This window comes from Ascaphus truei, unplaced genomic scaffold (genome assembly GCF_040206685.1).
Source record: "Ascaphus truei isolate aAscTru1 unplaced genomic scaffold, aAscTru1.hap1 HAP1_SCAFFOLD_852, whole genome shotgun sequence".
In the NCBI taxonomy this organism is placed as follows: Eukaryota; Metazoa; Chordata; class Amphibia; order Anura; family Ascaphidae; genus Ascaphus; species Ascaphus truei.
This window is the reverse complement of record NW_027457190.1, coordinates 136,211-161,356: the sequence shown is the minus strand read 5'-3', so window position 1 is coordinate 161,356 and position 25,146 is coordinate 136,211. Positions and strand designations below refer to the sequence as shown.

Sequence of the window (25,146 nt, the reverse complement as noted above, 5' to 3'; positions counted from 1 at the left end):
TCTCCCGCACCAAGGGGGGAGGGGGGTGGATGGGAGCGCCGGGACGCCCCCCTCCCCCAGCAGGCAGCCTATCACCCCGGGCAGCCACCACTGCCCGCTCCCGCGCCCATCTCCCGCACCAAGGGGACCGGGGGGGAAGGGAGCACCAGGACAGGAGGCAAACGTGGAGGCAAAGGCACAAAACCCCACCTGCTATCACCCCAGGTGGGCAGAGGGGGGGGAGACACTGCGCAGAGGAGCCATGAGCGGGCAGAGACACACACACCACGTGTGCTCTGCAGACGGAAGCGTAAGTCCCGCCCCCGGCACCCTCTGACTTGCAGCCAATCCCCTGCAGCCCGGCCGGCATTCTAAGTCCCGCCCCCCGGCAACCATTCATTCAACATAGAAAAAAAAACTTACCTGCCCTCGCATGGCATCCTCCTCACCGCCGCCACCACAAATCCTTAGAAGAGCTGCACGGTCGTGCCCGAAGAGCCGCGGTTTGACAACCCCTGTTATAAGCTAAAGCAGTAAAATTCAGGGCATTATTGAAAACCCTGCTTTCTGATTGGTTACAATTCCGGGCATTATCCAATCAGTAATGCCCGGAAATTTAGCAGTTTGCAAAGTGCAGTTTTCAATCTGTTTATTTCTAGCCAATCAGCTTTCAGAACAGCTGAGACAGGGCGGGGGATTGGTTAGATTGAAGTAACAGCTCTGAGACAGGGCAGGGGATTGGTCAAAAAGTATCAGCTACGGTTTGACTCCTCCCCCTCCCGAGCTGACTGAGATTTTCTGAGCAGATTCAATTGAATTGGGGGAGAGGGGGGTCGGCAAATAAGTAAGTGGCTGCCTGCTGTTTGTTTGTGGCTGCAGTTTCTGTGTGTCTCAGTAGCAGTGTGTGTGCTGTTGTATATCTGTGTAGAGGTGCTGTGTGTGTGTGTGTATAGAGCTCCAGTGTGTGTGTGTGTGTGTGTGTGTGTGTGTGTGTGTCAGTGTCAGCAGCAGTGTTTATGGGTGTAGCATGTGTGTGTAGCAGCAGCAGTGTGTGTGTGTGTGTGTGTGTGTGTGTGTGTGTGTGTGTGTGTGTGTGTGTGTGTGTGTGTGTGTGTAAAGGTGCTGAGTATAGAGGTGCTGAGTATAGAGGTGCAGTGTTGTGTGTGTGTATGTTGTGTGTGTAGAGGTGATGTGTTGTGTATAGAGGTGCAGTGTTGTGTGTGTGTGTGGTGGGGGGGTTGTAGAGGTGCTGTGTTGTGTGTAGAGGTGGGGGGGGAGTGCAAATTTTAGTAAGTTGCTGCATTTTTTATTGTGGTGCAGTGTGTGTGTGTGTGTGTGTGTGTGTGTGTGTGTTGTATGTGTAGTAGCAGTTTGTGTGTGTGTAGAGCTGATGTGTGTGTAGAGCTACTGTGTTTATGTGTATAGAGCTCCAGTGTGTGTGAGTGTCAGCTGCAGTGTTTATGGGTGTAGCATGTGTGTGTAGCAGCAGAGTTTGTGTGTGTAGAGCTGTTGTGATGTGTGTGTGTGTAGACCTGCTGAGTTGTGAGTGTAGAGGAGGTGCTGTGTTGTGTGTCTAGAGCTCCAGTGTGTGTCTGTGTGTGTGTGTGTGTGTGTGTATGTAGAGCTGCTGTGATGTGTGTGGTGTGCTTGTGTGTGTAGAGGTGGTGTGTGTGTGTGTGTGTGTGTGTAGCAGCAGTTTGTGTGTGTGTGTGTGTGTGTGTGTACACAGAGGGGGTGGCAGTGTGTGGATATAGATATCTGCAGTGTAAGAGTATATAGAGGTGGTTTCATGTATTTACCATTTTATTTTAATTAAAAAAATCTATTTAACTATACAAAAATGTCTATTATTTACGCCTTATATATAATAAGCCTATAATAGTAATAATCCCCTCAGAACAGGGCATTACTGGCCAATAAGGCCCTGGCTGGGTTAAAATCCCTCGGCTTCGCCTCGGGCCTTCAACTCTTCCAGCCAGGGCATTATTGGCCAGTAATGCCCTGTTCTTCAGGGATTATTACTTAAATAAAGCGAGTGGCTGTACCCCAACGTCTTACATGTTCTTTCTCTTGTGTTACAGTCCTGCTGGGTCCTTCACTCATTCAGTACATTAAAATTCCATAATGAGCTGAACCTGAGAAATGCGGTGGAGTTGGCAAAGAAAAGTCTCATTGGGGATAAAGAGCTGCCGGTGAAAGTGGAGGCTGCGATCGCACTGCAGATGTTGATAAGCAACCAGGGGCCAGGTAAGACAAGTGATGGACATTTGTGAAGCATTATGCTGTTTATGGTTCCTAGATGGGATAATTGCGGGATCTAACAATGTTCTCCCCTTACTCTCTGTCTGTTATCAATCTGACATGTATTTGGCACTGAATCCATTCTTTCTTTTGCTACCTCTTCTTCTATTTTCTTGGCTTTCTTGTGATTGGCTCTCTCGCTGCATGTAATTTGGCTGCTGCCTCATGGTTGGCTGCTTTATTATTGGCTGTCTTGTGATTTGGATCTTTGCTGTGTTGTCTTGTAGTTACTTCCTGACTGCAGCTTTGTGTCTCCTAGCTAAAGAGCATTTGAGACCATACATCAGGCATGTTATGCAAGAACTGCTTCACATAGTCAAAGAGACGGAGAACGATGACCTGACCAACGTTATTCAGAAGAGGATCTGTGAATACAGCCAGGAGGTGGCTCCCATTGCAGTAGACATGACAAGGCATCTGGTAAGTGGGAAAATATTTTCTTTATATGTAATGTATATTTAAGCTTGGCCCCCTGCAGAAGCACTTACCAGAATGCCCTCCTACTGTCTCTGTACGTCCTTCCTACCTATCAATTAGATTGTAAGCTCTTCGGAGCAGGAACTCCTTTTCCTAAATGTTACTTTTGTCTGGAGCACTGATCTGTTGTTTGAACTATTTGTTATTTATATAAGATTGTCAAGTGTATTACTGCTGTGAAGCACTATGTACATTAATGGTGCTATATAAATAAAGAGATATACATATTTTTATCTTTCACTAGCTGAAAGACCAGGCGTTGCCCATGAGTTAAATTTCCCGCTAGGAGAAGGGGGGGGGGAAGGGGGGAGGAGGGGAGGGACAGTGGACAGGAGGAGGGGAGGGGGGGAGGGACAGTGGACAGGAGGAGGGGAGGGGGGAGGGACAGTGGATAGGAGGAGGGGGGGACAGTGGACGGGAGGGGGGGGGCAGTGGATGGGAGGGGGGGGGACAGTGGACAGGACCCCCCCCCCATGCGTAGCTCCGGTCCCCACCCTAGAGTGTCTGACACACACACAGTGACTCACACAAACACATAGTGTCACACTCACACACAGTGTAACACACACACACACACACACACACACACAGTGTCACACACACAGTGTCACACACACACACACACACACACACACACACACACACACACACACACACACACAGTGTCCCCCCACACACACACAGTGTCACACACACACACACACACACACACACAGTGTCCCCCCCCCACACACACAGTGTCAAACACACACACACACACAGTGAGACAAACACACACACAGTGACACACATACACACACAGTGAGACACACACACACGTCACCTCTCCTTCTGGCCGCCGCCATCTTAGTTACTCCGCGAGGGAGGAAGGGGGTCCTTCCGGGTGCCGCCATCTTAGGCGCCGCATGGCAGCTGCAGGCTGCCTGCCCACTGCCTGTTGGAGCACCGGGGGTAGGTGAGCGGAGCACCGGGGGGGAGGTGAGCGGAGCACCGGGGGGGAGGTGAGCAGAGCACCGGGGGGGAGCTGAGCGGAGCACCGGGGGGGAGCTGAGCGGAGCACCGGGGGGGGAGCTGAGCGGAGCACCGGGGGGGGAGCTGAGCGGAGCACCGGGGGGGGAGCTGAGCGGAGCACAGGGGGGGGAGCTGAGCGGAGCACAGGGGGGAAAGCTGAGCGGAGCACCGGGGGGGAGCTGAGCGGAGCACCGGGGGGGAGCTGAGCGGAGCACCGGGGGGGGAGCTGAGCGGAGCACCGGGGGGGGGGAGCTGAGTGGAGCACCGGGGAGGGGGGGAGGTGAGTGTGATGGTTTGGGGGGAGAGGACAGAGAGAGAGAGGGGTGTGTGTGTGTGTGTGTGTGTGTGTGTCCTTTGGCCCGTCACTCCGCCTCAGGCCAATGAGAGGTGTGCGGGGGAGGGTGGGCCAAGGGACCAATGAGATTTCCCCTAGGGACAGAGACCATGCAGACATCCAGACAGGCATACAGTGCTTTCACAAATATAGTATAAGATTATAAGGCAGCAAGATATTGTGTAAGGTAGTAACAGAAGGTGAGAGACAATAATGCAATGTGGCAATCTATGAACACTCTCCAGTTGTAATCCAGGGGGAGCATGAAGGGAAAAGAACATAAAACAAGAAAAACAATCTAAGTGCAGACAATAAAATTCAAGTGATATAAATTCTGCGTTCTTTCTTGGCTCATATGTGATGTCTACTTACAAGATGTAAGTCAAAATCAAGCGGTTTTGACACTCAATGGTCTCTGCTGTGCAGGTATTCCCACCAGGTGATAGGGTCTCCAGCTCTCAGCTCCGCAGCAAAGTGTATGTAAAAGAAATACAAACCATAGTGCAGACCAGTATAATGTAAAAAAACTAGACTTTATGGGGTTTAAAAAATGAACACTTACAATAAAAACAAGTATTTCAGGCATGTACCACAATCATTGTGATCAAAGAGAGAAGATTTTTTGGTTTACACTTCAGGCTCACCCGCCTCCTCCGGTGTGACTTGGTGTGGACCACCACTCTCAGGTACTTTGTACCTCCAGCGGTGGGCGCATTGATCCAGGTCTCTCTCCCCTCGTGGGTTCCCTCTTCTGTGGGTCAATCACCTTCCTATAACAGCTGCCCGCAGGCACTGTGGAGTTCTCCACTGGGATACAGCCTCTCGGATGGATGTTTCAGCTTCACTCGCACACCGATGCGTCACTTCCGCTCCGTCCCGATACGTCACTTCCGGTCGCGGTTCTGTGAGTATCTGTCAGTAAATTTCTCCTCTCTTCTCTCTCCTCTCTGGGCGGCTACCACTCTACGCGTTTCGCCAAAAAAGGGTGTGCGGCTTCCTCAGGAGTGTACCGCCCCCTACTCTAAGGTGACATTATATACCTTCCTTAATTGGAATTTGATCTGGAACACTTGTGCATAAAAAACTGGTCTGCACTTATTACCATCTGTGCCTTTGTATGCATGAAGGAGCGATTCCAAATAGGGGAAAAAACCTCTGACTCATGACAGGATTAACCTGTTATTTTCTGGAACCGCAATATGAGGTGATAAAACGGATAATACTCATAGCTTTTTTTATGGGTAATCTGATCGTCAGGAGGGTGATTCTATGGAATCTAAATTTTGTCCAAAAAAATTGGAAACAGTGTAATATAATAGGGATTAACTGTGGTAATATAGGGTTGAATCAGAATATTTTCATGCTGTATATGATTACATTAGCATATTTCTATCTAGCAGGGAAGGGGTTAAATTGTGTCTTATCATTGTTTCCATAATAGGGGAGATGTTACTTATTCTCACAAGTGGGCTTAGATTAGGGGGCGGTACACTCCTGAGGAAGCCACACACCCTTTTTTGGCGAAACGCGTAGAGTGGTAGCCGCCCAGAGAGGAGAGAGAAGAGAGGAGAAATTTACTGACAGATACTCACAGAACCGCGACCGGAAGTGACGTATCGGGACGGAGCGGAAGTGACGCATCGGTGTGCGAGTGAAGCTGAAACATCCATCCGAGAGGCTGTATCCCAGTGGAGAACTCCACAGTGCCTGCGGGCAGCTGTTATGGGAAGGTGATTGACCCACAGAAGAGGGAACCCACGAGGGGAGAGAGACCTGGATCAATGCGCCCACCGCTGGAGGTACAAAGTCCCTGAGAGTGGTGGTCCACACCAAGTCACACCGGAGGAGGCGGGTGAGCCTGAAGTGTAAACCAAAAAATCTTCTCTCTTTGATCACAATGATTGTGGTACATGCCTGAAATACTTGTTTTTATTGTAAGTGTTCATTTTTTAAACCCCATAAAGTCTAGTTTTTTTTACATTATACTGGTCTGCACTATGGTTTGTATTTCTTTTACATACACTTTGCTGCGGAGCTGAGAGCTGGAGACCCTATCACCTGGTGGGAATACCTGCACAGCAGAGACCATCGAGTGTCAAAACCGCTTGATTTTGACTTACATCTTGTAAGTAGACATCACATATGAGCCAAGAAAGAACGCAGAATTTATATCACTTGAATTTTATTGTCTGCACTTAGATTGTTTTTCTTGTTTTATGTTCTTTTCCCTTCATGCTCCCCCTGGATTACAACTGGAGAGTGACGATTTGTGGGACTAGCGAAACCAGTCCCCACCAGCTGGGTTTGAGCAGGGGGTTTGAACCTTTCAATAATATTATCACGTTATTTGAACACAATATCACTGTTTAACAATTAATTGATTTGGTCAAAATATTCACTGTATATTATTAGTGTACACTAATAGAGTTAGCGCCGTTTTCTTTCACCTTCACGTAGCACAAATCTATGAACACTGACAGAGAAAAGAGTCTGTAAACATGAGCTTATGAAGTCAATTCTAGGAGAGAGTGAGCGCACAAGGTATAGTGGGGGAGAGACTGGCTGGGCAGGGTGTAATGTTGGGCGAGGGGCTAGCAACATATAATGCTAGGAGACTGACCAGATTGGTTCTTAAGCTGGTCTCCATGAGCAGTATGGGGCCAGCTTGGCTCTGCTTGTGTCAGTATGGGGGCAGGAGGATGTTGGATAGGCTTCCCTTAAGAATTGAACTTTCACGGCACCTTTTACATGTGTGTAAGGGATGTTGCAGGATGGATTTGACCTGGCTTTCAAGGGCAAGTTACGAGAAAGGTGCAGAGGCAAATATGTAGAGTAGAATACATTATTAATAATCATAGTAATAGCATGTTCTTGTATAGTGCTACTAGTTTTACGTAGCCTTTTAGAGACATTTTGCAGGCACAGGTCCCTGCCCCATGGAGCTTACACTCTATGTTTTTGGTGCCTGAGGCACAGGGAGATTAAGTGACTTGCCCAGGGTCACAAGGAGCTGACACTGGGAATTGAACCAGGTTCCCCTGCTTAAAACTCAGTGCCAGTCAGGGTCTTTACTCACTGAGCCACTCCTACATTGGCATATACTCTGTGGCTAAACTACTGCTGCCTTTAGAAATGTTAACCCTTTAGTTACAGCAGACGTCTATAACATATGGTACTGTATGGGATCGAAAAACACGTTTATGTTGGGTATAGTCAATGCAATGCATATTGGAGTCCAGTAAAAACATTCTCTGCAATGCATGTCGTTTTGGAATCATAATGTGATATTGAAGTGATTTCAATCTTGGAATTCTGGGAAAAATAACTGGATATTTTAGCATCCATCACATCACCTACTTACTGCCTGTCCCGTCCATCACGGACATCACCATTATTCCAAACACTCAGGAATATCTCATACTTTACAGCAGGAGTGTCCAACTGCAGTCCTCAATGGTCACCAACTGATCAGGAATTAAGGATATCCCTGCTTCAGCACAGGTGGCTCAGTCAACAACTGAGCCACTGGTTGAGCCCACCTGTGCTGAAACGGATATCCTTAAATGCTGACCTGTAGGTGGCCCTAGAGGACCTGAGTTGGCTATCCCTGCTGCTTTACAGCAAGGGTTTATATTTGGTTCATCAGCTGCTATTTTAGGAGTCTTAGTGCTTGTTTTATCCATCTTGTGCATCTTAATCTTCTAAGGCAAATATGTGAAAGCTCTTGATGCAAAATCTAAATGTGTGATAAGCCGCATTATGCCTCAGTTTAATTTACCTCCTGGTTATCCAATTACGCTGCAGTGATATTAGTCTTCACATCTTGACACCAGTGTGACACTGTGTCTTTCTTTCAAGGCTGACATATTTGTCAAGGTTCTTCAGAGTGAGGAGTATGAAGAGGTGGAGGATAAGACAGTGAAGGCCATGGGCATCCTGCACACAATCGATATTGTCCTGACCGTGGTGGAGGATTACAATGAGGTGAGTGCACTCTGCTACTGCCTTTAACTGCTCTCTGCTGAGTGATCCCGCATAGCACCTTCTCTTTTCTTCCACTGTCTGTTGTGTTTGTTTGTGCCTGGAAATTATTCTTTACTGGGACACCTTTTATTTTCGGTATTGTAGCCTCTTTTGTTTTTTTTCAGGTAAAACAGCAGTTGGAGGAAATATGTTTACAGATCATTGGCCTTGTTTTGCAGAAACACATCATAGGTATCTTTCAAATATTCATGTTTTAAATAACAGGACTCATGAGCCTGGCTGGCCTTTATGCACAAACCCAGGTTTTGTTTGGTTTCCAAACATTGGTTTACTACACATACAGTACACTGCATATAATATTTTTTTGTGTTATAGATCATGCAGGGGTGGCAATTTTTTGGGGTTGGAGGGCCACTTGACAAGCTTGGGTAAACGTTGCCGGCTGCAAACATAATGTAGAATCTACACAAAGTCTGGGGTTCGCAAAGTTTATCATAGCTCCCCTTCTCGCAACCGGCATCTCACCTACCCACCTCACTCTCTCACTCACTTTCCCTCTTCTCTTTTAATAATCACTCTTCTTTTTTTTAATCTTCCCTATTCACTCCTCACTCTGATCCCCTTGCTCCTTTCTCCTCCTCCCCTTCCTCCTCCTTGCTCCCCTTGCTCCTCCTCACTCACCCTCTTTATCCCTCACTGTCCTTCAATCTCCCTCCTCTCCCCAACTTCCCTTCCCCCTCTCCTCCGGTCTCTACATGGGGTGCGGGCAACGGAGGCAGCAGCAGATGCTCTGCGTGCGTAGGTGACGGCACTGTGGCTGGATGTCCACCCATACAGTGATTTATGGAAGTTGGGCCCGACTTTCAGTCCATCCTAACTTCCATTTTAGGACCACCTGGGTGGGCTCCAGCCATGCTACTGTCTCAGCTGCCGAGCTGCTGCTGCTGCCACTGACGCTGCCTCAGTCGCCTGCACCATAGGCAATCATCCGACCTGCAGGCCTCACTTTGCCCACCCCGGCTCTAGAGGAAGAGAAATCTTTTCCATCACTCTCCACGGCAAGCAAATTCTGCATCATCCCTGCTGTTACAATAAAGAATATATTTTCAGCAGGTTACATTTCTTCAGCCTTGGTTGGTAATTCCATAGAGCAAGAATCTCCCCTGTAAGTTTTTTTTTGTATTGTTTGATATAGGTGTATATTTTTTTAAAAAAAATAGGAGATGGGGCACACGGATTTCAAAAATAATGAAAATTTATTAAAGCATACATTTATTAAAGCACATGCTTGAATACATTTTCATTATTTTTTAAATCCGTGTGCCCCATCTCCTATTTTTCTTATTTTCATAAGTAAACAGTTCAAATTTGATTAGTATTTCCTCTTACGGCTGACCTTACAGCAATCTGACTCGGCTCAACTACTTTTAGGTTTTCTTAGTTTAGAATCTGTAGTTTAGTTCTGATATATCCTTTTTAACGAATGTGTTCTAAGAATATCGTAGCTTGAGTATGGTATATTCTTCCTGGAGATTTAGAATGGTCAAAATCAGTGTCTGCTTCCCCTATCCATACACCGGTCATGCCATTCTATAGATCACCACTACTCTAAGTTTTCTTTTGGGGATATCTCCTTCCAAACTGGAAATGACTTGGATCAATGTCTTGTATATAATGTATAACCCTGTTCACTTAATGTAACTATGTACAGTATTTGTAACCATGTATTTCACATCATAACTCTGTGCCTAGGACATACTTGAAAACAAGAGGTAACGCTCAGTGTATTACTTCCTGGTAAAACATTTTATAAATAAATAAATCCAGTAACCACCAACCTTTTTCCTTCTGACTATCTCTCTCCCACGGCAAATGAAATTCCAGTGCTTACCTAGGCTAATTTTTAGATCAGCGTATGCCATATACACAGAGATCTTTTCTTGGTACAGTACGCTAAAGTATATTGGATTCTGCCTTTGAATTTTCTATGACCTTATTGCCAGGTATGCAGGGAATTATGGTTGACAAGTTCCTGACCCACCATTTAGTTTACCAAAATCAATCCTTACGTACTCCTTTACTCGCTGTTGCACACTTCCCACCCAACCTCTCTCTAATTTTTCAAACACCTTGGATATGTACTTGCCCTATTCTGAAGTGTACGACACTGCACGCTTTAATCACCTCTCTCCAGAGCAAACTCTGAGTAGAGTTATGCATGCCTAATATTTATACAGTACTAGTGTCCGTAATTCTAATTTATCGCTCCTCTTTCTATGCCACTAGGAATTGAAGGGAAAAAGCCCTGCCCAGTTGGGGGGTGGAGGTTTCATCTTTTAACAAATGAGAACCCAGCACCCTTTATATGGCTCCCTGCTCTCCTTTAAACCCCCATTTTTAGTTGTACCTGTCAAGGGGGTAGATTTGTTCCTCACAGGGTTTATTTTTTGGTACACTTTGCCTTTGTCTTCCCTGTTGCTAAGCAAAAGAGAAGATTTGGTTCCCTAGTGCCAAGATGCATCCGTCTGGTCAGTGGGGAAGAAGCGGATGTGTAGGGATGTAGTCAGGTTTACTGTCCCCGTGACTGCGAGAAATTACGTGTAAATCCCCAGCATTTATTTGCATTTTTGCGAACACAGTGACTTAGCTTCAAAACTGGAGTTTAGAGTCGGCCATAGTACTTTGCAGGAACAGGTAGGCGGTGCTAGTGTGTCTTAAATGTAAATTCAATGTAAGCCTTCCCTTATTCCCGTTCATTTCATACGAGATGATATATCTCATTTTATTTCAATGTAACCTACCACTTCTTCCCCTAAACTTCAGAAGACTTAAAAGTATTTTTAAAGTATGGCATGGTTTTATTAGAGTATAGGGAATGACAGTTTAAGGACAAGTAACGAAGACTTTGAATTATTTCAATCGTTTTCAATTCTCTTACAAAAAAACTGTTGTCTTCAACGGATCGTCTTCTTTTAAAAAAAAATATTTTTATAGGTGATCATCATAAGAACCACAGAATCCATATTTAGAGACCAAGAAATGTTACGTTCATCACATGTCTTTCAACTGCTGAGTCAGTCAGAAAGCGCCCATGGAATCAGTTTGTTCTGCAGCAGAAAGAAGGGATCTATTGATCTGTGGATTCTGTCCACAGGGTGACACAGATGGAACCTATGACCCATGAAAGCAGTCTCTGCAATGTGACACACTGACATAAACAGACGGGACTTCCTATTGACTTCTATAGCTAGGATTTGGTGAGATTAAAGTGTTAATTGGTTCTATCTTTGTGAATTCCTTTTATTTCTTGCAGAGTTTTATGAGGAGATCCTGTCTTTGGCATACAGTCTGACCAACCAGACCATCTCCTCTCAGATGTGGCAGCTTCTAGGCATCTTGTTTGAAGTATTTCAGAGGGATTCCTATGAATACTTTACAGGTTCGAGATAATTCAAGTTTCGTTTATTTGCCCTTGTCTAACTGATCAATTTTTTTTCTAATAACTGTTTATTTGCAAGATTTTGGGCTTACAGAAGAGAAGGGTAAAGGGACCCAACATAAATTATAGTAGTAAGACATTTATACAAAAAGACCAAGGAGAGGGTAAACGGGAAGGAAAAAGGGATAAAAACAAATCAGTCCAAGTAAGGCCGCGGCTTGTAGTATAAATAAAAAGTGCCTCCACAGGGCCTGATGAAGCTGCACATCGTGGTGTTTGTATGCGTGACCTCCGGAATACTTGGCAGCAGAGACCCGTCCACCTTACAGAGAGCAGTCACTTTTTTTAAAATTTTACTACAGGCTGGCAAGCTTCTGAGGCCTATTTTGGACCTAACTTGTCTGATACAAAGTCTGTATTGATGCTCGGGAGGAGGACACTTCTTTCCCTGAGAGATGCTAAGAGTTGTTTCAAAATGGCGATGCTAAGAGACTCGCAAGTATTCCTAAATTTGAATTGTTTGCCTACTGCACTGTCCCTTGCCTCTCTGAACCCCTAAATTACAATCGGGATGTGAAGACTTACTTTATTTGACTGTTTTCTTGTTTGGAATCATTCATCTTTAGTTTTCCTTCACGCATATCTGCAATCCACAATATTCTGGGTCAGTTTGAGTGACGTTGTCCAGGCCAATTTCAATTTGCTATTCCCTACGAGGATGGATGATGCATTTCCTTCCAAGGATCTGAGTCTTTATTCTGGTGGCCGTGCTGATATTTCTTTCTTCTCTCTGGTTTATCGTCTTGCATGCACGGACGCTATATTTGGGTCTCCCATTATTGTTTGCAGTTGACACTTATGAGTTCTGTTATCGTGCTGTTTTTGTATGTATGTCTTTATATAGCGCTATTAATGTACGTAGCGCTTCACAGTAGTAATACAAACGGCAATCATATAAATAACAAAAAATATAAATAACACGATGGGAATAAGTGCTTCAGACATAAAAGTAACATTAAGGAAGAGGAATCCCTGCTCCTATAAGCTTACAATCTAATTGGTAGGTAGGAAGAATGTACAGAGACAGTAGGAGGGCGTTCTGGTAAGTGTATCTGCAGGGGGTCAAGGTATATGTATCAGGTACAGTATTAATCACGGAGCTTCTCATACGCTTCTTTAAGCATGTGTGTTTTAAGGTGGGTCTCGGGGTGCTGCCGCGACGCGCACTTGGAGCGATCACATTAATGTAATAAAATGTGCCTGTCCACTCTGGCGCTGTGCATGTGGACGTACGCTTGCCAATGCTCAGCGCTTGCCAATGCTCAGCGCTTGGGGAGACAGGCAAAAGTGATTTTCAAGCGCGCTGAAGGGTCACATGACCCCTCAGCAACGAATCAGACTGAGGGCAAAGAGAAATCCTTTTGTGCCTGCACACAACAGCAACAGATGTAGATTTTGCACTGTGTAGACTAATTAGACTAAACTCTAAATAACATACAGTAGTTACAATAAGAGATCCCACGCAAATATTTTATAAAAAATGTATATTTATTATTTCATGGGAACTGCAAAAAAAAATTTAAACACACACACACACCTTTATTATACCTTTCATAATATTTCTGGGAGGTCCATCTCATGGCCTGTGCAGTTTTATCTGATAGACATTAAATACAATTATTCACCACAAATTTTAATTATTGCTATAAAAAAAAAATCCTGAGTGAATTTATGGCTAGTCCCCAAACGAGAGCGCTCCCAGTTTAAAGCTTCAATTCTCTTCATTCTACCTTTATCTCATATGAGAGGCGATTTTTACAAACGAACCTCTGATTACTTTGTACGCTTCCCATACAGTTGAGCAGTTTGTGTCGGAGAAGTCAAGGTCATTTTTTCATTGTAATAATACCTGGGGATGCATAACAGATGTGATCACTCTCCATTGATGAATCATGTTGCGCGGGGCCAGATTGATAAGAATATCTATCGTAGCATGATCCGACCATGTAATCTGAATACGCGACTGCTGAATCTGAGAGGCCAAGCGCGTATCCACCAAGTACATGTCAACATGTCAATTCAAGAGTATGATTTATGTGGCACTGAGACAAAAGTATCATCTATGGCCAATGGGTGCAAGTTCCTCCAAATGTCTACCAATTCCAGATCTTTTAACCAATCAAATTTAGTGTTAAGGACAGTTTTAAAGTGACCACCCATGATGAGACCTTTTTTGATGTCCTCTAATAAAGAAAAGGTGCTCTCAAAAAAGAGAACTTTCGAAGCGATAGAAGCGTAAACCTTGGCTAATATTACCAGAGGACCACCTACGGTTGCATACAAACCAGAAAAATGTATCTGCCCTCTTTTTTTGTTTTAATCTGGTTTGATTTTAAAAGAGATATTATCATTTGTCAGAATGGCAACCACTATCTCTCTTCGCTGGTGCTGAGGAGAGAAACACCTGGGAGTATTGCTGATGAAAATAAGTAGCTGAAGAACGTCTGCTAAAATGCGTTTCTTGTATAAAAACGACGTCCGCTGCTTCTGTTCTATAGTTAGATATACAGTAGCTAGTCTACGTTTCTGAGGGCTATTAAATCTCTTATGTTGATGGATTATCATAAGCAAAGACATGAGACTATGCAGTGAAGGTTATGTTGAGTGGCATAGCATTAGCCCCCCCCATCCCCGCCTCCCCCAGAATAACCTGTTGAGACGCATTTGATCGAAAAATAAACCGCAAGGGAAAATACATTTGAGCAAGCAAAAAAAGAGTTGGTAGGAAGCCGAAACACAGGAGTAGAGTAACCATGCCAACTTTGTGACCGGCACGAGACAAAAAAAACGGGGAAAGCACCCACGACACATCATGCTTCTTACCTGGACAGCCAAGACTGAACCCAGGAAGCAAATAATACTGCAATAGGCATCTTATCAGCAGATTAAAACTGGCATAGTCATGAAACATAATGACCAAGAATAACTCTGCCAACTTTATCTATATAACGGAACAAAAATGAACCAGAAGACCCTACAAAAGGGAGAGAACCAAGTTATTTTAGAAACTAAGTAAACTATAATGATTTAAACATTTTAAAAAAAAACAAGGGAACACAATTTATCAGACGATAACATCAAATGACTGCCATCGTTTGGCTGCGGCGGAGGGTCCCTCTGCGGCCGATCTGCCACTGGAACCTTCGCTGGCAGCCGCGTCTAAATTGAGTTTTACTAGTTGAGGTAGGGGGTTAATTTAAAGGGGCTTTAGCGGTTAGGGTAGGGGGTTAATGTAAGGGGTTTTAGGGTAAGGGCTTAGTTAGGGGGTTTATGGTAGGAGGTTTGGGGTAAGAGTTTAGGGTAAAGTGGATTAAGGGTAGGGGTTCAAGTTTTTATGGTAGAAGTAGCGTTGGTTTGGTTTTTTTTAGGGTAAGTGTTAGATGTCGGGACTTACCTTAGTGGCAAAGCGGCCGGCGGCTGAGCATCCCGGCAACGGGGTGAGTAGCGGCGAAGTGCAGATGGACAGCCATGACAAAATGTACTAGACCAGTTCTCAATGTAGCGCCTGAGAAATGTAGCCGAGACCCATAACACCAGAAATGTTTTGTTTGCTACAAATGTTCTCAAATCCTTTAGGGTGCTGCATAGCAATGCAGTTGTTTTCATGTGTGAATTAAGAAGAAAATAATGAGTCGGAATTGTCTCTCCTGTTTCTCAGGAGATTTTACTCCATTCAGGTTGTGTTTGTAAGAACAAAAATAGGTTTAGCTCCTGAATATTATTGTGTGACGACCAATTCTGAGGGAGTGAACTGTAACTAAAATCTCCCTCGTGCTCAGTTTAATCAATGCAGGAGTTTCTTGAATTTTAAGAAAATCTAATTATTTAAGCTGCCGATCAATCCATTCGCCCGTGATCGGTGAAAATACTGCTTCTCAAAGTATGGCTGCCTATTGTAAAGCTGCAGTTTAAGTTGCCGTTAAAAAAATAAATCTATATCTACAGCTTAACCTCTTTATAGTGCGGTCCTCGGGGGTTTTATGGTGGTACTGTGCCCGCCGGAGGGGGAAACCTAAGAACACTCCCAGCCTTCCCAGACCCGGTGGGGCAGCGGCAACAGCACGCAGCACTTACCCGGCATCTGGCAGCTCTTCTCCCTGTCTCTGCTTCCTGCTTCTGCTTTCGTCTTGCGAGAGCAAGCTCCCTTATAGAGACAGTGTGTTTCTGTGTGTGTGTGTTTGTGTGCGTATTTGACTGTGTGAGATGCTGTGAGTGTATGCAGTGTGCTGTGAGTGTATGCTGTGAGTGTGTGTGTGCTGTGTGTTCAGTGAGCAGTGTGTTCAGTGAGCAGTGTGTGCAGTGAGCAGTGTGTGCAGTGAGCAGTGTGTGCAGTGAGCAGTGTGTGCTGTGAGTGTGTGCTGTGAGTGTGTATGTGTGCTGTGAGTGTGTGTGCGTGCTGTGAGTGTGTGTGCGTGCAAAAAAAAACCTTACATTTAAAAAAAAAAAATAATAATTTTTTTACATTCGGGGTCCATGCCCAAACCGCGTTATAAGCAGATCCGCATTATAGCGGATTGCGCTATAACGGGGTTGATATATAGATATATATATAGAGATATAAATCTATATCTCTATCAACAAGACAAACTGCTTGCAACAGACTAAGCAAATAATGAGTACTTAAATTAGTAATATAATAACCACTAACGCTATGGACTAGAAGTAATATAACAATGAAAAGAAAAAGAAAAGCGTCCCAACTCAGCACTCAAGTATACTCAGAACAAATATCAAAGAAAATTATGATTTATTTAACAGCACAAATAATCAAATATAAAATACAAAAAATATTAAAACAAACCCTGACATCCTCCTGTGATAGAATATGTATCAGACAGGGGAAATCCGCTTTGAAGATACTGATGGACCCCTAATACACAAGGCAAGGGAAAAAAGCCAATAAGCACAAGATATATGTAGAACAAGGGGTTAACAATAACCCCTTGAACCTACAAGGCCGGCCTCACCCCAAGTAAATATAAAACCACACAGCAAGCATAGATAACACATGCACCAAATTGCCTAATACATGCTGATGTCAAATACATATGTTATATATGTAACGGGTATTCCCCCACCCAATCGCAAATAGGGTCTCCTAGGGCAAATACTACTCTGGTTACAAGGCATAATAGTGTGGCGCACCTGTTGGCTTACAGGACTCCTGAGTCTCCCGCTTGATGGTATTATGGGGAAGGTCAGGACAGGCTTCTGGGGACATACCCAGTACGTACTCACGGTGACAGTGCCTCCATCTATTGCAGGCCCCAGGATATGGGGTGGAATCCCTGGAATAGAACGTCCCACTCAGGGATGAGATTCCAGTCTCACAACCGCTTCTTTATAATCAGGAACACTTTATTTCCTCTGCAGCACACTGTACAGCATACACAGTCACAGCAGTACTTCTCAGGAGTTCTCCCTCAGGATGACCATGGCCTTTCACTCCCAGTCAGGGCCCTGGAAGCAGGCCTAGCTCTTCCACTACCCCCTATCAGAGTAGTGGGAAAAGTCTACCAGCCTCTCCCAGGGGGAGGGCCTCAAGCCTGCCAGGTCCCTGATAGCTCGGTTAGGTAAGACTCAGCTCCTCTCAGGGTAGGAGCAACTGACTCAATACAGGAAATGCAGATCATTAAGACAGATACAACAAGAGCCCGCCCCTGTCCCTTATTGGACACAGGCCTGACTGCACTGCTTTCTCTGCCTCACTGATCTGCAGTGAGTGGGGAGAACCCATCTTAACTCCTGGCAAACCTGCTGTTACCAGGGATTATTGCACAAAAGGAGGACAGAATAATAGCCCAAACCTACCAGGACTATACTCTCCCTCTGGTGGAATCCAATGGTCCCCACTTGGACCTAAATTTGCGGGTCAATCCTGCAGGTGAACAACCTGTACAAAACAAAATAACATGACATATTATTCACCATAATACAGTGTTATTACATTTGCAGGTTATACACCCTCCTTAGATGGTGACACAAAAAAATAGTATTACTCCCAACGTGGAGAATCCGCTACTAACAGTAATACCTGGGATCAGGTTCCTTTACTACCCTCAGGATATGTATTCACTTGTACTAGCTATACCCTCTTAGGGTGGCCTGCGCACAGCATTGTCCACTGGGTTTGGAGCAGAAGTACCATAACACTTGGGGTGGCATACTGGACACCTACAATCATCCCATAATTTAGACATGGGTGCTAATGGTCGGAGAGGATCATGCCCATACACTTTCTTAAGGCATCTCCTGGAGATGAAAGGCTCCCTTTCTTCATTATCAGAACTATATCCCCTGTCCTCATCAGTGGAAACCCATTTCAAACTCAATTCCCCCCTCTACTGAGTGGTGAAAATAAAGTAATGACTTTTGGTGATTTCTGGCAACTCTGTCAGACACTGGAGGTACATAGGGTTTTACCCGAGCAACAGGTACAATATGAACAACATCATTACCCAATTCCCCAGAGACCTGAACCAAACCCACCCAGTCCTTGTAATCAGTGAATGGCTTGGGGACCCCCTGTTCACCCAGTGACCCGTGGTGACTGTATCTGAAATCCGAACCAGATGGGACAGGGGCAATGGCAGGGGTAATGGGGCCAGAGACTGGGGCATAGGAAGCAACAGTATCCGGGGCAAAGTCCTTGGCTTCAGCTAGGCCACGGCCTACCGCAGGGGACGTTGGTTGCTTGGACGCAGCCACGACAGGCCAGCGTTTCCCTTGGTCTACCACCCTGTAAATGTAGTGGTCCATTTCTCGCCTGGAGAGGACGCTACTCACCGGAGCGGTCGCAGCACAGTCCCAGTCCACTCTGGAGGTCGCCTTGTAAGTGACGTCATCCTCTCGCGAGGTCGCGTAATCTTGTGTCCGGTCCCGCACAGGAAGTACATCATCCGCAGAACGGGGTACCGGGAGCTCGACGCTGTCTTTCTTGCGGAAGTAGGCGCTGGGATGGGCCTCATCTCCGGACTCCTTTGCCGCAGCCTTGGTCGGGGCCTCTTCTAAGGCCTCCTCCATCGGAGCCCGCTCCACATCACAAGTAAGTGGCTCTCTTCTTGCAGCACCGCTGTAGGGGTCCGCCGGTAGGCGCCTCACCCCCGCTGAACTGCTATCACGCTCATCGTCCGACGATGCAGGTAGGGACATCTCCACAGGGGAATGACATTGGGGCCCTTCGCAGTCACTGGCGGCAATCGGCACGAAGCGGTCCCGCTTCTGCGCCACCAGCGATAGCGATCCCCATCCTCCCTGGGCAGTCACTGTCTCTTCCGTGGGTTCCACCATCGTGAGTTCCGCCTCTGGAACCGTGGTGCACAGACCCTAAGGAACGTTTGTTGGGGCGCACGGGCCCTTCGCATGGGTAACATCGACATGGCCCACATCGCATAGCATAACCGCTGGGTCATCAGGCTTTGCTGACACCAGAGGACCGGCTCTGGCCTCGTCAGGTTCAATCACCTCACCCGGTAGCATTTGGGTTGCGGTCTCTGGAACCGGCTCGGGACTTGTCTCAGTCGTCGGGGCTTGGTACACCCCAATGGTAGGCATTAGCGGGCTAGACACAAGATGGCTTTCCCCATTCACAAAGAAAATAGCCCCCCAAGCAAGGTCTTCTCCCAGGCATGCACAGTCAGGGCCCAAACACCGCAAGCTGTGATCCCATCAGTGAGTACATCCAGGAAACCTTCTGGCAGCGAGTAATAGGCAAAGTCCATATCGCCTGCTCTTACTTTATGTATACACGGGCACAAAAGAAAGGGGTAGCTCACTCCTCTGGCCCGCCATGTTCCATCAGTCTGAGGTTGCAGCAGCTCGCATCCAGCTCCTCCTTCAGTTTGGGTAAAGCTCTGGGATTGTCTCTCATTGTGCCCCCTCCCTCTGGTGCAGATTAGAGGAGGGGCACTCGATAGTAAGGCGTGACTCTGGCTTTCACTGTGACCCCTCCCTCTGGTGGAGATTAGAGGAGGGTCACTGGGTGTTACCTCATGATGTGGACTCTTCGCTGAGCCAGTCACAGGGCAGGGGGCCGCGGCTCCTGCTTTCGTGCCACTTCCTGCACATAGGCGGGGCTCTAGCTTTCGCGCCAGACCCGGCCAAATCTCTGCAAATAATCTGCTCAGTCTTTTTGCACGCAGCACGTGCGTCATCCAAACTCGGCGGGAAACGCCATTTTAGCTTCTTTGCACCGCGCGGTGCACTATCGCATATAGCAGCCGCCATCTTAGGTGAACCCACAATTTTCACTGTACAGTGGCGACAATGTTTATCTGAGCACGGCCGTAGCCGCGGTGTGGGGGAGCCGGCGGCTCATTTGGGGATTTCCCTGGCGCGTGCAGCGCGTCACTCTGGCGCCGGTCACACGGCCCAGGGTTCCCCGGCATCCCCTAAGGCTGCAGAGGCAGCAGAGGTAAGGGGGACGCTGCGCGCAGCTTTGCGCAAGCCAGGGGAGCAGCCAGAGGTTCGGGGAAGGGGAGGGGAAGGGGAGGGGGGCATTTAAATTAAACGCGCGGGAAGGGGAAGATGCGGCTCGCTCGCGGCTCCGTTTTGGCGCCAGCCGGAATAAGCCCCGTTCATAAGGGGCACAAAACAGGCAAATGCTCAAATAAACTTTGCCGCTGCTGTAGCACAACCCTCACTGTTTGGCAGGGAACTCGCTCTCTTGTGAACACTGCAATACATGTAGCCTCTGGCAAGTGGTGAACTCGGCATACCCCAGGCTAGGCAAAACTCTTTCTTTTTATACTGCACACGATAACAGTCCAGTACACGTGCTCTGCGGTTCATAGTCTGGCTACTGGCTAGTAGTACTCTGGGCTCTTCCCTGTGCAGTACTCTTGTGTCTCCCCCTCTTGGCTGCCAGTATTGTGGTTCCTATCCAGGGGTCCCTCTTAATTGCGTTAACCAGGCCACCCCCTAGGCATCCTGACTACCCACCTCAGGTTTGACTCGAACAGCAATAGCCTCGTCTCCAGATCTATTCACCCTTTAGGGCAGTCTAGGGCGTGCTTTTCGAGGTTTTTTCGTTCTCCTGACTACCCCTAGACTTCTCCCTTTCAGCAGCACTGGTTCTGGACGTATTATTTCAATCTTTCTGTTTTGTGTCGCTGAAAGCCTGTCCTGATTATCTCAGCAGTGCCTCCAATTGTAACGGGTATTCCCCCACCCAATCGCAAATAGGGTCTCCTAGGCCAAATACTACTCTGGTTACAAGGCATAATAGTGTGGCGCACCTGTTGGCTTACAGGACTCCTGAGTCTCCCGCTTGATGGTATTATGGGGAAGGTCAGGACAGGCTTCTGGGGACATACCCAGGACGTACTCACGGCGACAGTGCCTCCATCTATTGCAGGCCCCAGGATATGGGGTGGAATCCCTGGAATAGAACGTCCCACTCAGGGATGAGAGATTCCAGTCTCACAACCGCTTCTTTATAATCAGGAACACTTTATTTCCTCTGCAGCACACTGTACAGCATACACAGTCACAGCAGTACTTCTCAGGAGTTCTCCCTCAGGATGACCCTGGCCTTTCACTCCCAGTCAGGACCCTGGAAGCAGGCCTAGCTCTTCCACTACCCCCTATCAGAGTAGTGGGAAAAGTCTACCAGCCTCTCCCAGGGGGAGGGCCTCAAGCCTGCCAGGTCCCTGACAGCTCGGTTAGGTAAGACTCAGCTCCTCTCAGGGTAGGAGCAACTGACTCAATACAGGAAATGCAGATCATTAAGACAGATACAAGAGCCCGCCCCTGTCCCTTATTGGACACAGGCCTGACTGCACTGCTTTCTCTGCCTCACTGATCTGCAGTGAGTGGGGAGAACCCATCTTAACTACTGGCAAACCTGCTGTTACCAGGGATTATTGCACAAAAGGAGGACAGAATAATAGCCCAAACCTACCAGGGCTATATATACATACACCGTAAATGCAGTTGGTATAATCAAGGCAAACCAGGCATAGTACCAAAAGGAGACTGTTAGTATGGGATCAACAATGGTTAACAGTTCACATCAGTTACCATAGTCCATGAGACCATCCATGCCACACTGTGATAGTAAAATGTCCAAAGGGTAAAGATCTTCCAATTGAGGGGTCCATCCGCCGGGGAGTCAGGGAAAAATAGACGCCCCAACACGTGTTTCATTCTCGCTTCATGATCCCATCATCCCATCTACATGTGTGTATATATATATATATATAATTATGCCTCACAGCATAATTCTTCCTGCATCTCCTCTTCCAGTCCACGTGCTAAGGAGATGAGCATGTGGACAGCAGGAACAGGAGAGAGGAGAGAGATGAGCACGTGGACTGGAAGAGGAGATGCAGGAAGAATTATACTGTGAGGCTTTAACATCTTTACTGAGGGAGTCGGGTTCCACCACACTGTATCACAAGAACTCATTGACAATTTCGAGCTGTCCATCCATCCCACTGGTTCCGTGGATTCAGACCTGGAGGGAGATTTGACTATTATACACTCACCTTTCAGACCCAGCTGGTTCAAGGGGCTGTTACGTCACTATTCAGTGTATATATACACAAGCGTTCAACCCCTCTCCACTACCTTTTGACAAAGTCGCCCGAGAGTGACGAAACGCGTCAGGGAGCGTCATCACGCAAACGTACGGACATTACGTCATCACGCGTGCGCAAGAACAGGCCGGTTCGTGCGCCCAACACTACGGAGGCCATCCAGCAGGGAGTTTCTCTGGGATTCCAGCACGACTTCGGTGATACACCTCTCACAACCCGAATACTCAGATGATCACGGACTCCTCATCTTGCAGAGACTGACGGACGTCTGATGAAAGTATTGATACCGGATGGTGGTGATATTATCACGAAATGCTTTTAACACTTGTACCTTTGTGCGTGTATTTCCCCCCCCCCCCCCCCCCCCCTCCCCCTTCCCACCGTTAAATATACAGTTTTATACTATGGGGCGTGCGCTCTCTCCTCTCTTTTTTCTACAGATTCCATAGGATGTGGTTTACCCTTCTGAGAGCAGCCGGAGACCCCTCTACAGACGTCACCATTTTTATTGATGAACTATCTTTGAAGGATTGGTTATCACTTTAATTTATTTTTATTAGTTTCTCTTTTTGTCAATATTGTATTGTGTGAATTTTAGGTCATTTAAATAATAACCACTTAATTTAATTTATGCACAGGCACTTACACATTGAATATGTCAGTGTGACACTTATAGCACATGTATTCATTATATATATTTTTTTAAATAATATATTATATATTTTCAAACACTTGTAATACCCCTTAGGCGCTGCTTTTTCTTTTTTTGTTAGTCCATATATATATAGATATACTGATATACCCGGCGTTGCCCGGGATGTAAATCCGTAATAGGTATTATTATTTATAAATAGTTGAAAAGAAACATGGAAGAAAATGTAATACGATATTGTTGTTTAAAAATGGTTTATTGTAAACACACCACAGTACAATGTATATTTTGGTGATGTAAACATGTGAGGTGTGTGTACCGCTAGGGTGGGTGTGAGGCATCGGGTGGGTGTTCAGTATGGGTGGCGGGTGGGTAGGGGAGTGCTGGCTGTGGGTGGGAGTCCCGCTAGGGTGTGAGCGGGTGTGAGGCGGCGGGTGTCTGGTGAGTGTGTGCGGCGGCTGGTCAGTGATGTCGGTGCATAGGGGTGTGAGTGTGGCGGGTGGGTGTGAGGCGGGAGGCGCCGGGTGGGTGGTGAGTGGGTGCGGCGGCTAGTCAGTGATGTCGGTGCGTAGGGGTGGGAGGCGGCGGGTGTGTGTCGAGTGTCAGGTGGGTGAGAGGCGGCAGGTGTCTGAGTGAGGGCGGCGGCTGTGGGGCGCAGGGGTGTGAGGCGGCGGGTGGCTGAAAGGCAGAGGCGGGAGGCGGCGGGAGTGCGGGCGGCAAGTGGGTGAAAGGCAGAGGCATGAGTGCGGCGCGTGGGTGAAAGGCAGGGGCGGGAGGGGGGTGAAAGGCAGCGCCGGGGGGGAAGGCAGGGGCAGGGGTGAAGGCAGGGGCGGGGGGAAGGCAGGTGCGGGGGGGGGAAGGCAGGGGCAGGGGTGAAGGCAGGGGCGGGGGGAAGGCAGGGGTGGGGGGGGGAAGGCAGGGGTGGGGGGGGAAGGCAGGGGTGGGGGGGGAAGGCAGGGGTGGGGGGGGAGGCAGGGGCGAGGGGGAGGCAGGAGGCAAGGGGGGCTGTCACTGTGTGTCCCTGTGTGTGTCAGTGTGTCTGTCACTGTGTGTGTCAGTGTGTCTGTCACTGTGTATGTCGGGGGGGTGGGGAGGGGGGGTCAAAAACGCAGCTGAGGGAGGGGTCAAAAACAGAGCTGGGGAGGGGTCAAAAACGGAGCTGGGGGAGGGGTCAAAAATGGAGCTGGTGGAGGGGTCAAAAACAGAGCTGGTGATGGGTCAAAAACGAAGCTGGGGGAGGGGGTCAAAAAGAGAGCTGGGGGGGTCAAAAAGGGAGCTGGAGGGTGTCAAAAACGGAGCTGGGGGAGGGCTCAAAAACAAAGCTGGGAGAGGGTCAAAACCGGAGCTGGGGGGGTCAAACACCCCCCCCCCCTCCCCAGCAATACCTCACCTCAGGCAGCAGCAGCAGCAGTGTGGCCAGGGGTTGGGGACCCCTGGGTTAGAGCGCACCGGCCAATGAGAGCCGTGGGGGGCAGGCAATCCGGAGGGGTGAGACGTGTGTGTATATACTGTTAGACCACACCGGCCAATGAGAGGTGTGCGGGGGTGGGTGGGCCAAGGGAGCCATCTCATTGGCCTGAGGCGGAGTGAGCCCTATAGGCTTAAGCTTGCTGCATGGTCACAGCTTTGAGCACAGCCAGTGTTAAGATGCATAGCCAGAAAACCCACCCACAGACAGCTGTTTCGACCTTAATGGGTCTCATCAGTGTGGGGTTGGTTAACTGGCTATGCAATGAAGCGAAAGGATGGGGTTTACCATACTGAGTTAAGTTATGGTGAGTTAAAAAAAGTGACAAAAACCCTTCACAGCAAAGCATTTAGCAAATGTAAAAATACTGTATGCTCATTTGCATGTCTTAGCCAGGTCTGCAACCCCGCCTTTCACCATTATCTCCCAGCACACAGCACTTCCACTGCAGCAAGGGATTCTGGGAAATGACATGCAAATGAGCACACAGTGCCACTTTCTGCTTCAAAAACCATTTTATACATGGTTCCCTATAGGCTTAAGCTTGCTGCATGGTCACAGCTTTATATATTTATATATTTATATATACTGTATATATATATATATATATATATATATATATATATATATATATATATATATATATATATATATATATATATCCATAATACTGAGTAAAGTTATGGTGAGTAAAAAAAAGTGACAAAAACCCTCCACAGGAAAGCAAATATGCAAATGCAACTGTATGCTCATCTGCATGTCTTAGGCAGGTCTGCAACCCCGCCTTTCCCCATTATCACCCAGCATACAGCACTTCCACTGCAGCAAGGGATTCTGGGAAATGACATGCAAATGAGCACAGTTGCCTATAGGGAACCATGTTAAAAATGGTTTTTGAGGCAA

The 25,146-nt window shown here is 47.1% G+C and overlaps 1 pseudogene; it reads left to right on the top strand.

Annotated features, from left to right (window-relative positions):
- The first annotated feature begins 2,060 nt into the window (after positions 1-2,060).
- LOC142486418 (importin-8-like) overlaps positions 2,061-25,146 on the top strand; it is a 58,976-nt pseudogene continuing 35,890 nt past the window's right edge.